The sequence below is a fragment of the Rutidosis leptorrhynchoides genome, chromosome 7 (assembly GCF_046630445.1).
Source record: "Rutidosis leptorrhynchoides isolate AG116_Rl617_1_P2 chromosome 7, CSIRO_AGI_Rlap_v1, whole genome shotgun sequence".
In the NCBI taxonomy this organism is placed as follows: Eukaryota; Viridiplantae; Streptophyta; class Magnoliopsida; order Asterales; family Asteraceae; genus Rutidosis; species Rutidosis leptorrhynchoides.
The window spans coordinates 315,078,586-315,088,280 of NC_092339.1; positions in this window are offsets into that span (position 1 = coordinate 315,078,586).

Here is a 9,695-nt window from a genome sequence, read left to right on the forward strand (position 1 = left end):
ACGAAGGTGGATTGAAACCTTAAACGATTACGATTGCGAGCTTCGTTACCATCCCGGGAAGGCAAATGTAGTAGCCGATGCCTTAAGTCGAAAAGAAAGAGCGGTGCCTCTCCGTGTCCGAGCTTTAAACATCACCATTCACACCAACCTTAATAGCCAAATTCGGGTAGCCCAAGATGAGGCTCTCAAGGATGAAAACATCTCTCTCGAACACTTGAACGTCCTCACCTCTCGATTCGAAGTTAAAGAAACCGGACTCCGATATTTCGCCGGAAGAATTTGGGTGCCTAGTTATGGGGATCTACGAAGCCTTATTTTAGATGAAGCCCATAAGTCACGATACTCGATTCACCCCGGTGCCAATAAGATGTACCACGACCTTAAACAACTATATTGGTGGCCGAACATCAAAAGGGACGTAGCTACTTATGTTTCCAAGTGTTTGACATGTTCCAAAGTCAAAGCCGAACACCAAAGACCGTCCGGACTACTTCAACAACCCGAGATCCCGCAATGGAAGTGGGAAAGGATAACGATGGATTTTATCACCAAGCTACCAAAAACGACAGGCGGTTATGATACCATTTGGGTTATTGTTGACCGTCTCACCAAATCCGCACACTTCCTTGCCATGAAAGAAACGGACAAAATGGAGAAACTTGCACAACTTTACATTAAGGAGATCGTAGCCCGACACGGTGTACCTTTATCGATTATCTCCGACCGAGATGGCCGTTTCGTTTCTAGATTTTGGCGTACATTGCAAGAAGCGTTGGGAACGCGTTTAGACATGAGCACCGCATATCATCCTCAAACCGATGGACAAAGCGAACGTACAATTCAAACCTTAGAGGACATGTTACGAGCTTGCGTGGTTGATTTCGGAAAAGCTTGGGACAAGCACTTACCTCTCGCCGAGTTCTCTTACAACAATAGTTATCACGCGAGTATTAAAGCCGCACCTTTTGAAGCGCTATATGGCCGCAAATGTCGTTCACCTCTTTGTTGGGCCGAGGTAGGCGACGTGCAAATCACCGGACCCGAACTCATTCACGAAACCACCGAGAAAATCGTTCAAATCCGAGATAGGCTTAGGACGGCCCGAAGTCGTCAAAAGAGCTATACCGACAAACGACGCAACGATCTTGAATTTCAAGTCGGTGACCGAGTAATGTTAAAAGTCGCACCTTGGAAGGGTGTAATCCGTTTTGGGAAACGCGGGAAGCTAAATCCGCGGTATATTGGTCCTTTCGAAATCTTGGAGCGTATTGGAACCGTTGCTTATCGTTTAGATCTTCCGCCTCAATTGAACTCCGTTCATCCTACCTTCCATGTATCTAACTTGAAAAAGTGTCTTGCCGAACCCGATATCGTCATCCCTCTCGAAGAACTTACTATTGATGACAAACTTCATTTTGTGGAGGAACCGGTTGAAATTGTGGACACCTCCGTCAAGACATTGAAACAAAGCCGAATCCCGATTGTCAAGGTTCGTTGGAATGCCAAAAGAGGACCCGAGTTTACTTGGGAAAGACAAGATCAAATGCAAAGGAAGTATCCTCATCTATTCGTGAATTCGGAAACGCAAGATCTCGAGGAAGAAACAACGACTACTACGCCTACTTAAATTTCGGGACGAAATTTCTTTTAAGGAGTAGGTAATGTAACATCCCGCTTTTTTTTTTCCATTTACTTTTCCGTTATACTAATATAAAGTCCGTTATATGTTTATAACATCTCCCGTTGATACGCGTTTTAATTTACCTCGTTTAGGTAATTCCCGCACCCGAACGAAAGTTGAGGGACTAAACTTGACAAGGGATCAAACCCTTGACTAGGTCAAAGGGTCAAACCCCTTTCACCCATTCACTTTCATCTCCATCTCTCTCTTTCTCTCTAGCAAGAACACACACACCCAATTTCCAAATTCATTCAATCATCATCTAAATTCGATCTAGGAGGCTTACAACAAAATAAATTACATATTCGTGATCCTCTCTTCATCCTCTTCATTTTGGTACCAACTTCATCTCGTTTGGGTAACTTTCTAAAATCACTAGATTTTGTGTTCTTGATGTTTTTAACTTATAAAAGTGTTAATTAGTGTCTATGGCTCAAGTCTAACATGAATATATGATTTATATGCTCGATCTCGTTGTTTTAGTGTAACTAGCATGAACTTGAATTTTGGTGTGTTGTTCTTGAATTTTGGATGATCATATGTTGTTAGATGTTAAAAGTTGATGTTTTAATTGTGTTACTAGCATCACTAGCTTCAATTTGATGTGTAGGTTGCCTTAGAAAACTTCATGAACTTGATTAGTGATTTTGGTGAATTTGGGTTAGGATTTGATGAACTTGAAATGGACTTTTGATGCATTGAATGCCATGGATTATTATTGGTAAGTGTTTAGTTGGATTGTATGCTTGATTACCTTCGAAACGGCATATCATTCATGTAAATTGGTTGCCCGAATCATTGAATTGCATTTATGAACTTGTATGCGGTTAATGTTAAGCATTAGATGCGGTTTTGGTTGTTGTAATAGGTAGATTGATTGATGAAATGTGTTTAGTTGTTTTCCTTGTCAAATTACCTTTCCAACGATATATAGTATGCATTTTAAATGTTTTCGGTTCATAAAATATGTTAATTTGAGTTTTGGTTCGTGACTTGGACCATTTTTTTTCTGCAAACTGCATGATTCCCAGGTATTGCGCGCCGCGCATTTACCCGCGCGCCGCGCAGAATCAGAAATCTCAGATGCTTGCCTTCTTGGTTGAGTTCTGACCAGAAATTGCACTGGGTGCGCGCCGCGCAACCCATTGCGCGCCGCGCATATGCCCAGCTCATTTTTGTTTTTATTTTTCCTTTCACAAAATGTTTCCCGCTTAACCGTAACTCCGATTAACATGAAACTTGGCCATTCTGCTCATAAATGATTTCTCATCATGGGAAAATTGTCGGATACCCGACCCGACCCCGTTGACTTTGACTTTGACCAAGTTTGACTTTTAGTCAAACATAACCAAACGATTATACAATCGTTCTAACATACTTAACTACTTGTATCGTGCATGAAACTTGACAAATTGATTCACATGCTATATTAATCGAGTCGTAACGAGCCATAGGACTAATTGAACATCTTTGACCGTTTGTGTTTACCGTTATTGATACAACCTATATGTTTAGGTCAAGACTAGCTTTGTCTTTGCACACATTTACTTGTTGAAGTACTCTACTACTCGTGCATTCAAGGTGAGATCATAGTCCCACTTTTACTCTTTTTGAACTTACATTTGGGATGAGAAAACATAAACATTTCTTTACTAAGTGAACACAAGTACAGGAAAAACAAACATTCTACATACGAGTTTAGAACAAAATCCTCAATTCGATTATCATTAGTTACACTTGCCGGGTGTAAGCGAGAACTTATGTTGTATGGATCCATATGGGTTTGACAAACCCTCATTCAAACGGTTCGCTACCGTTTACGAATGAAATATATTTTCGAGAAACAGTGTATGTTCTAGCACTAAGTGATGGGGTTCAATGGAAGGAAACGTTAAGCATTGATAATTGGGTGCTCGTGAAACAAACTTTTGGAATGTATTACTATTATTTCATTGATGCAAATCTTGTGGTTCACTTGTACTTACTTACTTAAACCTATGATTTCACCAACGTTGTCGTTGACAGATTTCTATGTTTTTCTCAGGTCCTTGAACGATACATGATACATGCTTCCGCTAATTATTTGATACTTGCATTGGATGTCGAGTATATGTGCATTTCATGGAGCGTCTTTTGACTTTACTTTAAACCGTGTCGCCTAGATTTCATTCGTATTATAACGTTGTAACTTAACTATTGGTTGAACAATTCTTGTAAACTTTGGGAACAATCTTTATTTTGAAATGAAGGCGACATATTTTGGTCAAACTTTGTCTTAAAGACTTATGACCACGTAACGGGACCTAAGTAGACGGCGCCGTCAAACATGATTTGGTCGGGTCGCTACAATTAATATGCGATGCCAGGTAGAGTACCATTTGGCGGCGCATAACCTTCGGTTTCAAATTGTGCTGAAAATCTCAAGATCACCCTAAAACGGCCGAACGAGCAATACTCTCTGAACGTGTTGCCATTCGAGGTCGTCTAGATTCCAAAAAAGTCATATTTTCTCGCAAATTCACACCACGCACGAAACAACACCGACGGTTCGTGGTGCTTGGTGTTTTGTGTCTTTTGCACAAATGTTAGATCTATCGCAGAGATGAGAATGCTTAGGTGGACTTGCGGTAAAACCATGTTGGATATGATTCCAAATAGTGTTTTCAGGGAGAACCTAGAAGTTAGAAGCATCTCTGATAAGCTAAGAGAAGGACGGCTTCTCTGGTTTGGGCATGTGAGGAGGCGACCTCTTACTGCCCCTGTTAGGAGAGTCGAGGCACTTACGGTTGACGGTGTAAGGAGAAGGGGTAGACCCACTCGCAGGTGGGAGGATAGAATAAATATGGACTTGAAGGAGCTTTTATTGTCCGAGGACATGACTTCTGATAGGATTACGTGGAGGACTAGAATTAGAATAGACGAGTAGGTTTTTGGTGTTTGTGTTTGTTTTTGGTTATGTTTGTTTTTTTTGTTTGCTTGCGTTGGTTCGGCTGTTGGCATGGGTGCTTTTTTTTTGGTTTGGTAAGTTTGTGTAGGTTTTTAGGTTTGTGTTTGACTTGAGTTGTTTTTCGTTGGTTTGTCAATGAGTTTTTTTCCCTTTTTTTTTTTTTTTAATGTTGTATGTGTATGTTGTTTGTTCTTTCTATGACTTGCTTTGTTCCGTTGGTTTGTTTGTTTTGGATTTAGGTATCTGTGTTTTGTTTGTATGTATGCATCTTTGTTTAGGTATGTTTTGTTTTTATGTATGTATGTGTGTGTTGGTTTGTTAGTTTGTATGTATGTATGTTCGTAGGTATGTCCCTTGTTGGTTTGTTTTGTATGTTTATGTACGATTTTATGTATGTATTTTTGTACGTATGTTCATTCGTAGGTATGTCCCTGGTTGGTTTTTTTTTATGTATGTATGCTTTTTGTATGTATGTCATGTATGTATATCATGTATGTATATCATGTTTGTTTGGTTGCTTGTTTGTTTGTGGGTTTTTCATGTTCTTTGACTTTTTAGCTATCCTTTGCCTTGCGCTCCGCACTACACTCTAAGGTACGTTTTTATTTCCATTTTATTTATCTTTTTATTTATTATTTTTATCATTTTTTTTTATGGATCTGGCTCTATTAAGTGAGTTATCAGCAAGCGCCAATATATTGGCGACTTGACTTTTCTCTAAAGCCTAGATTGAATACCAGGCATTATTTAAAACCCATGAAAATTTGATCCTACCATTTTCAGGGCGTCTTTTTTTTTTTTTTTTTTTATCTATTGGCCGGAGGTCCTCTTCAAAGCAATCTCTCTATTCGTCGAACATTGAGAGGGATGACTTTCTCTACTCTTGGAGTGTTTCACTCGGGGTGGAGAAATGACTTCTCTTTATTCTAGGGTAGAGGAAGGATTGTCTACGTTCCACCTCCCCCATACCCCACAAAATGGGATTGGGTGTGTTGTTGTTGTTGTTGTTGTTGTTGTTAGATCTATCGTATCTTTTGACTCATAGCTCCGATTTAGTCACAGTTTTTTTCTAATCGTGTATTTTTTCGAGATCTATCCGTTGGAAAACTGCCATAGGCGGAATGTCCCAAATATTTTTTGAAACGAGACCTATATAGCCTTCAATTTTGCCTTTTTTCAATTTTGACCGTTTTGAATTTCTTTCATATTTCTTTTGTGTAGGCATGACTTAGCTTGTTACATATTATTTTAAGGCATATTATTTCACTTACAAATTATGTAATTATGTATAACACATATAATTTTGAATCTAATGTCATTTAATTAAACACGCTTTTTAAATCACTAATATGCGCCGCTAAATGGAGTAACATTTGGCGGCGCATAACCTTTGGTTTCAGATTGTGCTGAAATTCTCTAGAATACCCTAAAACGACTCTAACATCAAGACTCCTGGATAGTGTGTTGACATTTGAGGTCGTCAGGATGCCGAAAAAAGACATTTTACTCAGTTTTAATGTTCTCTTTGAAAGTTTTCAATTTATATCAGATTATTAGTTTTGTGTATGCATGACTTAGCATGGTATATATAGTTTCCGGGCCTATTATTTCACTCGCAATGTAATTATGTATAACGCATATAATTTTGAATCAAATGTCACTTGATTAAACAAGCTTTTTTAAATCATTAATATGCGCCGCCAGATGGAGTACCATTTGGAGGCGCATAACCTTCGGTTTCAGATTGTGCTGAAAATCTCAAGATCACCCTAAAACGGCCGAACGAGCAAGACTCTCTGAACGTGCTTTCCATTCGAGGTCGTTTAGATTCCGAAAAAGATATATTTCCTCGCAAATTCACACCACGCACGTAACACCACCGACGGTTCGTGGTTCTTGGTGTTTTGTGTCTTTGGCCAAAATGTTAGATCTATCGTATCTTTTGACTCGTAGCTCCGATTTAGTCACCATTTTTTAAATCGTGTATTTTTTTGGGATCTATCAGTTGGCAAACTGCCGTAGGCGGTTTGTCGCAAATATATTTCTAAACGAGACTTCGAAAGCCTTCAATTTTGCCTTTTTTCGATTTTGGCCGTTTTGAATTTTTTTCATATTCCTTTTGTGTATGCATGACTTAGCTTGTTACATATTGTTTTAAGGCCTATTATTTCACTTACAATGTAACTATGTTATTATGTATAACCCATATAATTTTGAATCTAATATCACTTAATTAAACACGCTTTTTAAATCACTAATATGCGCCGCTAAATGGAGTAACATTTGGCGGCGCATAACCTTTGGTTTCAGATTGTGGTGAAATTCTCGAGATCACCCTAAAACGACCCTAACATCAAGACTCATGGATAGTGTGTTGACAACCGAGGTCGTCAGGATGCTGAAAAAAGACATTTTACTCATTTTTAATGTTCTCTTTGAAAGTTTTCAAATTATATCTTATTATTAGTTTTGTGTATGCCTGACTTAGCATGGTATACATAGTTTTCGGGCCTATTATTTCACTCGCAATGTAATTATGTATAACGCATATAATTTTGAATCAAATATCACTTCATTAAACAAGCTTTTTAAAATTATTAATATGCGCCGCCAGATGGAGTACCATTTGGCGGCGCATAACCTTCGGTCTCAGATTTCGCTGAAAATCTCAAGATCACCGTAAAACGGTCGAACGAGCAATACTCTCTGAACGTGCTTTCCATTCTAGGTCGTCCAGATTCCGAAAAACACATATTTCCTCGCAAATTCACACCACGCACGAAACACCACCGACAGTTCGTGGTGCTTGGTGTTTTGTGTCTTTAGCCAAAATATTAGATATATCGTATCTTTTGACTGGTAGCTCCAATTTGGTCACCGTTTTTTTTTTAATCGTGTATTTTTTTCGGGATCTATCCGTTGGCAAACTGCCGTAAGCGTTTTGTCCCAAATATTTTTTGAAACGAGACCTCGAAAGCCTTCAATTTTGCCTTTTTTTTATTTTGACCGTTTTGAATTTCTTTCATATTCCTTTTGTGTAGGCATGACTTAGCTTGTTACATATTGTTTTAAGACCTATTATTTCACTTACAATTTATGTAATTATGTATAACCCATATAATTTTGAATCTAATGTCACTTAATTAAACACGCTCTTTTAATCACTAAAATGCGCCGCTAAATGGAGTAACATTTGGCGGCGAATAACCTTTAGTTTCAGATTGTGCTGAAATACTCAAAATCACTCTAAAACGACCCTAACATCAAGACTCCTGGATAGTGTGTTGACAATCGAGGTCGTCAGGATGCCGAAAAAAATACATTTTACTCATTTTTAATGTTCTTTTTGAAAGTTTTCAATTTATATCGTATTATTAGTTTTGTGTATGCCTGACTTAGCATGGTATACATAGTTTTCGGGCCTATTATTTCACTCGCAATGTAATTATGTATAACGCATATAATTTTGAATCAAATATCACTTGATTAAACAAGTTTTTTTAAATTATTAATATGCGCCGCCAGATGTAGTACCATTTGGCGGCGCATAACCTTCGGTTTCAGATTGTGCTGAAAATCTCAAGATCACCGTAAAACGGTCGAACGAGCAATACTCTCTGAACGTGCTTTCCATTCGAGGTCGTCTAGATTCCGAAAAAGACATATTTCCACGCAAATTCACACCACGCACGAAACACCACCGACGGTTCGTGGTGCTTGGTGTTTTGTGTCTTTGGCCAAAATATTAGATATATCGTATCTTTTGACTGGTAGCTCCAATTTGGTCACCGTTTTTTTTTAATCGTGTATTTTTTCGGGATCTATCCGTTGGCAAACTGCCGTAGGCGGTTTGTCGCAAATATTTTTCAAAACGAGACCTCGAAAGCCTTCAATTTTGCCTTTTTTTTTTTATTTTGACCGTTTTGAATTTCTTTCATATTCCTTTTGTGTAGGCATGACTTAGCTTGTTACATGTTGTTTTAAGACCTATTATTTCACTTACAATGTAATCAGTGTTGTAAATCTCCTTATTTCTCCCCGAGATATATTCGGGATCTCATTTTTTGAATGCAACCGAGACGAGATGTCAATCTCCCGAGATTTTCCAGTCAACGGGGTCAAACTTGGTTAAAGTCACGATTTCTCATATTTTCTTGTTTATTTCTCAAATTTTCTCGTAAAATCTCGCAATTTCTCGAATTTTCTCACTCATTTCTCGTATTTTTTTGTAAAATTTCGTAATAATGTATATAAAAATACATATATTTATTTATAAATATAAATTTACACTAAAAACACTAAAAAGTCAACGTAAGTCAACGTCCGAGATCTCCCCGAGATTTTTCCGAGATGCCGAGATCTCCCAAAAAATGTCCAAACGAGATCTCCCCGAGATCCGAGTTCTTCAACCTTGGGTATCATGACGGGTGACGACATACGTATGAAAAAAATATATGCCATTGATAACAGTGTTCCAAGCAACATCTGATATAGAACATTAGTCTTTTACAGCTTTACAGCAAACTCAAATTAGTGAAACACTCAGACAGCAATCAGTGATACAAAGAAGTGTGTATAGATGAATTTATACATAAACACGGGAAACTGAATTATTAAATCTTTAGTATAACTTACTTCCTTTCAGTATTACTAGGCTTTAGATCTCTATAAATGATAACACGGTTCAAACTCCTAGAGAGTTTCAATTGCTTGTGCTCTGAGGGGTTGATTTTCCCCACTTCTGGGTCCCACACAGTAACCAGTTCATTTTTTTTTTTTTCAAAAAAAAAAACGATAACATATAACGGATCCGAAGATCAACAAGTACAATCGATACATATGGAAACTCAAACATAGCCAAAACAAACGGCAATAAAACTAACCTAAATCAATACATCCAACCAACAGGGCGGAATAAAAATGACTAGGAAGTAATACAAACTTAATAAACTAAACGCGGGTAACTAATATAAGAACAACACTAAAAGTATTAACTAAACAGATACAATAGATAGTGGTTGCGATTAGGAGAACGCCGATTACCTCCGCAACAACAAAAACAAAACA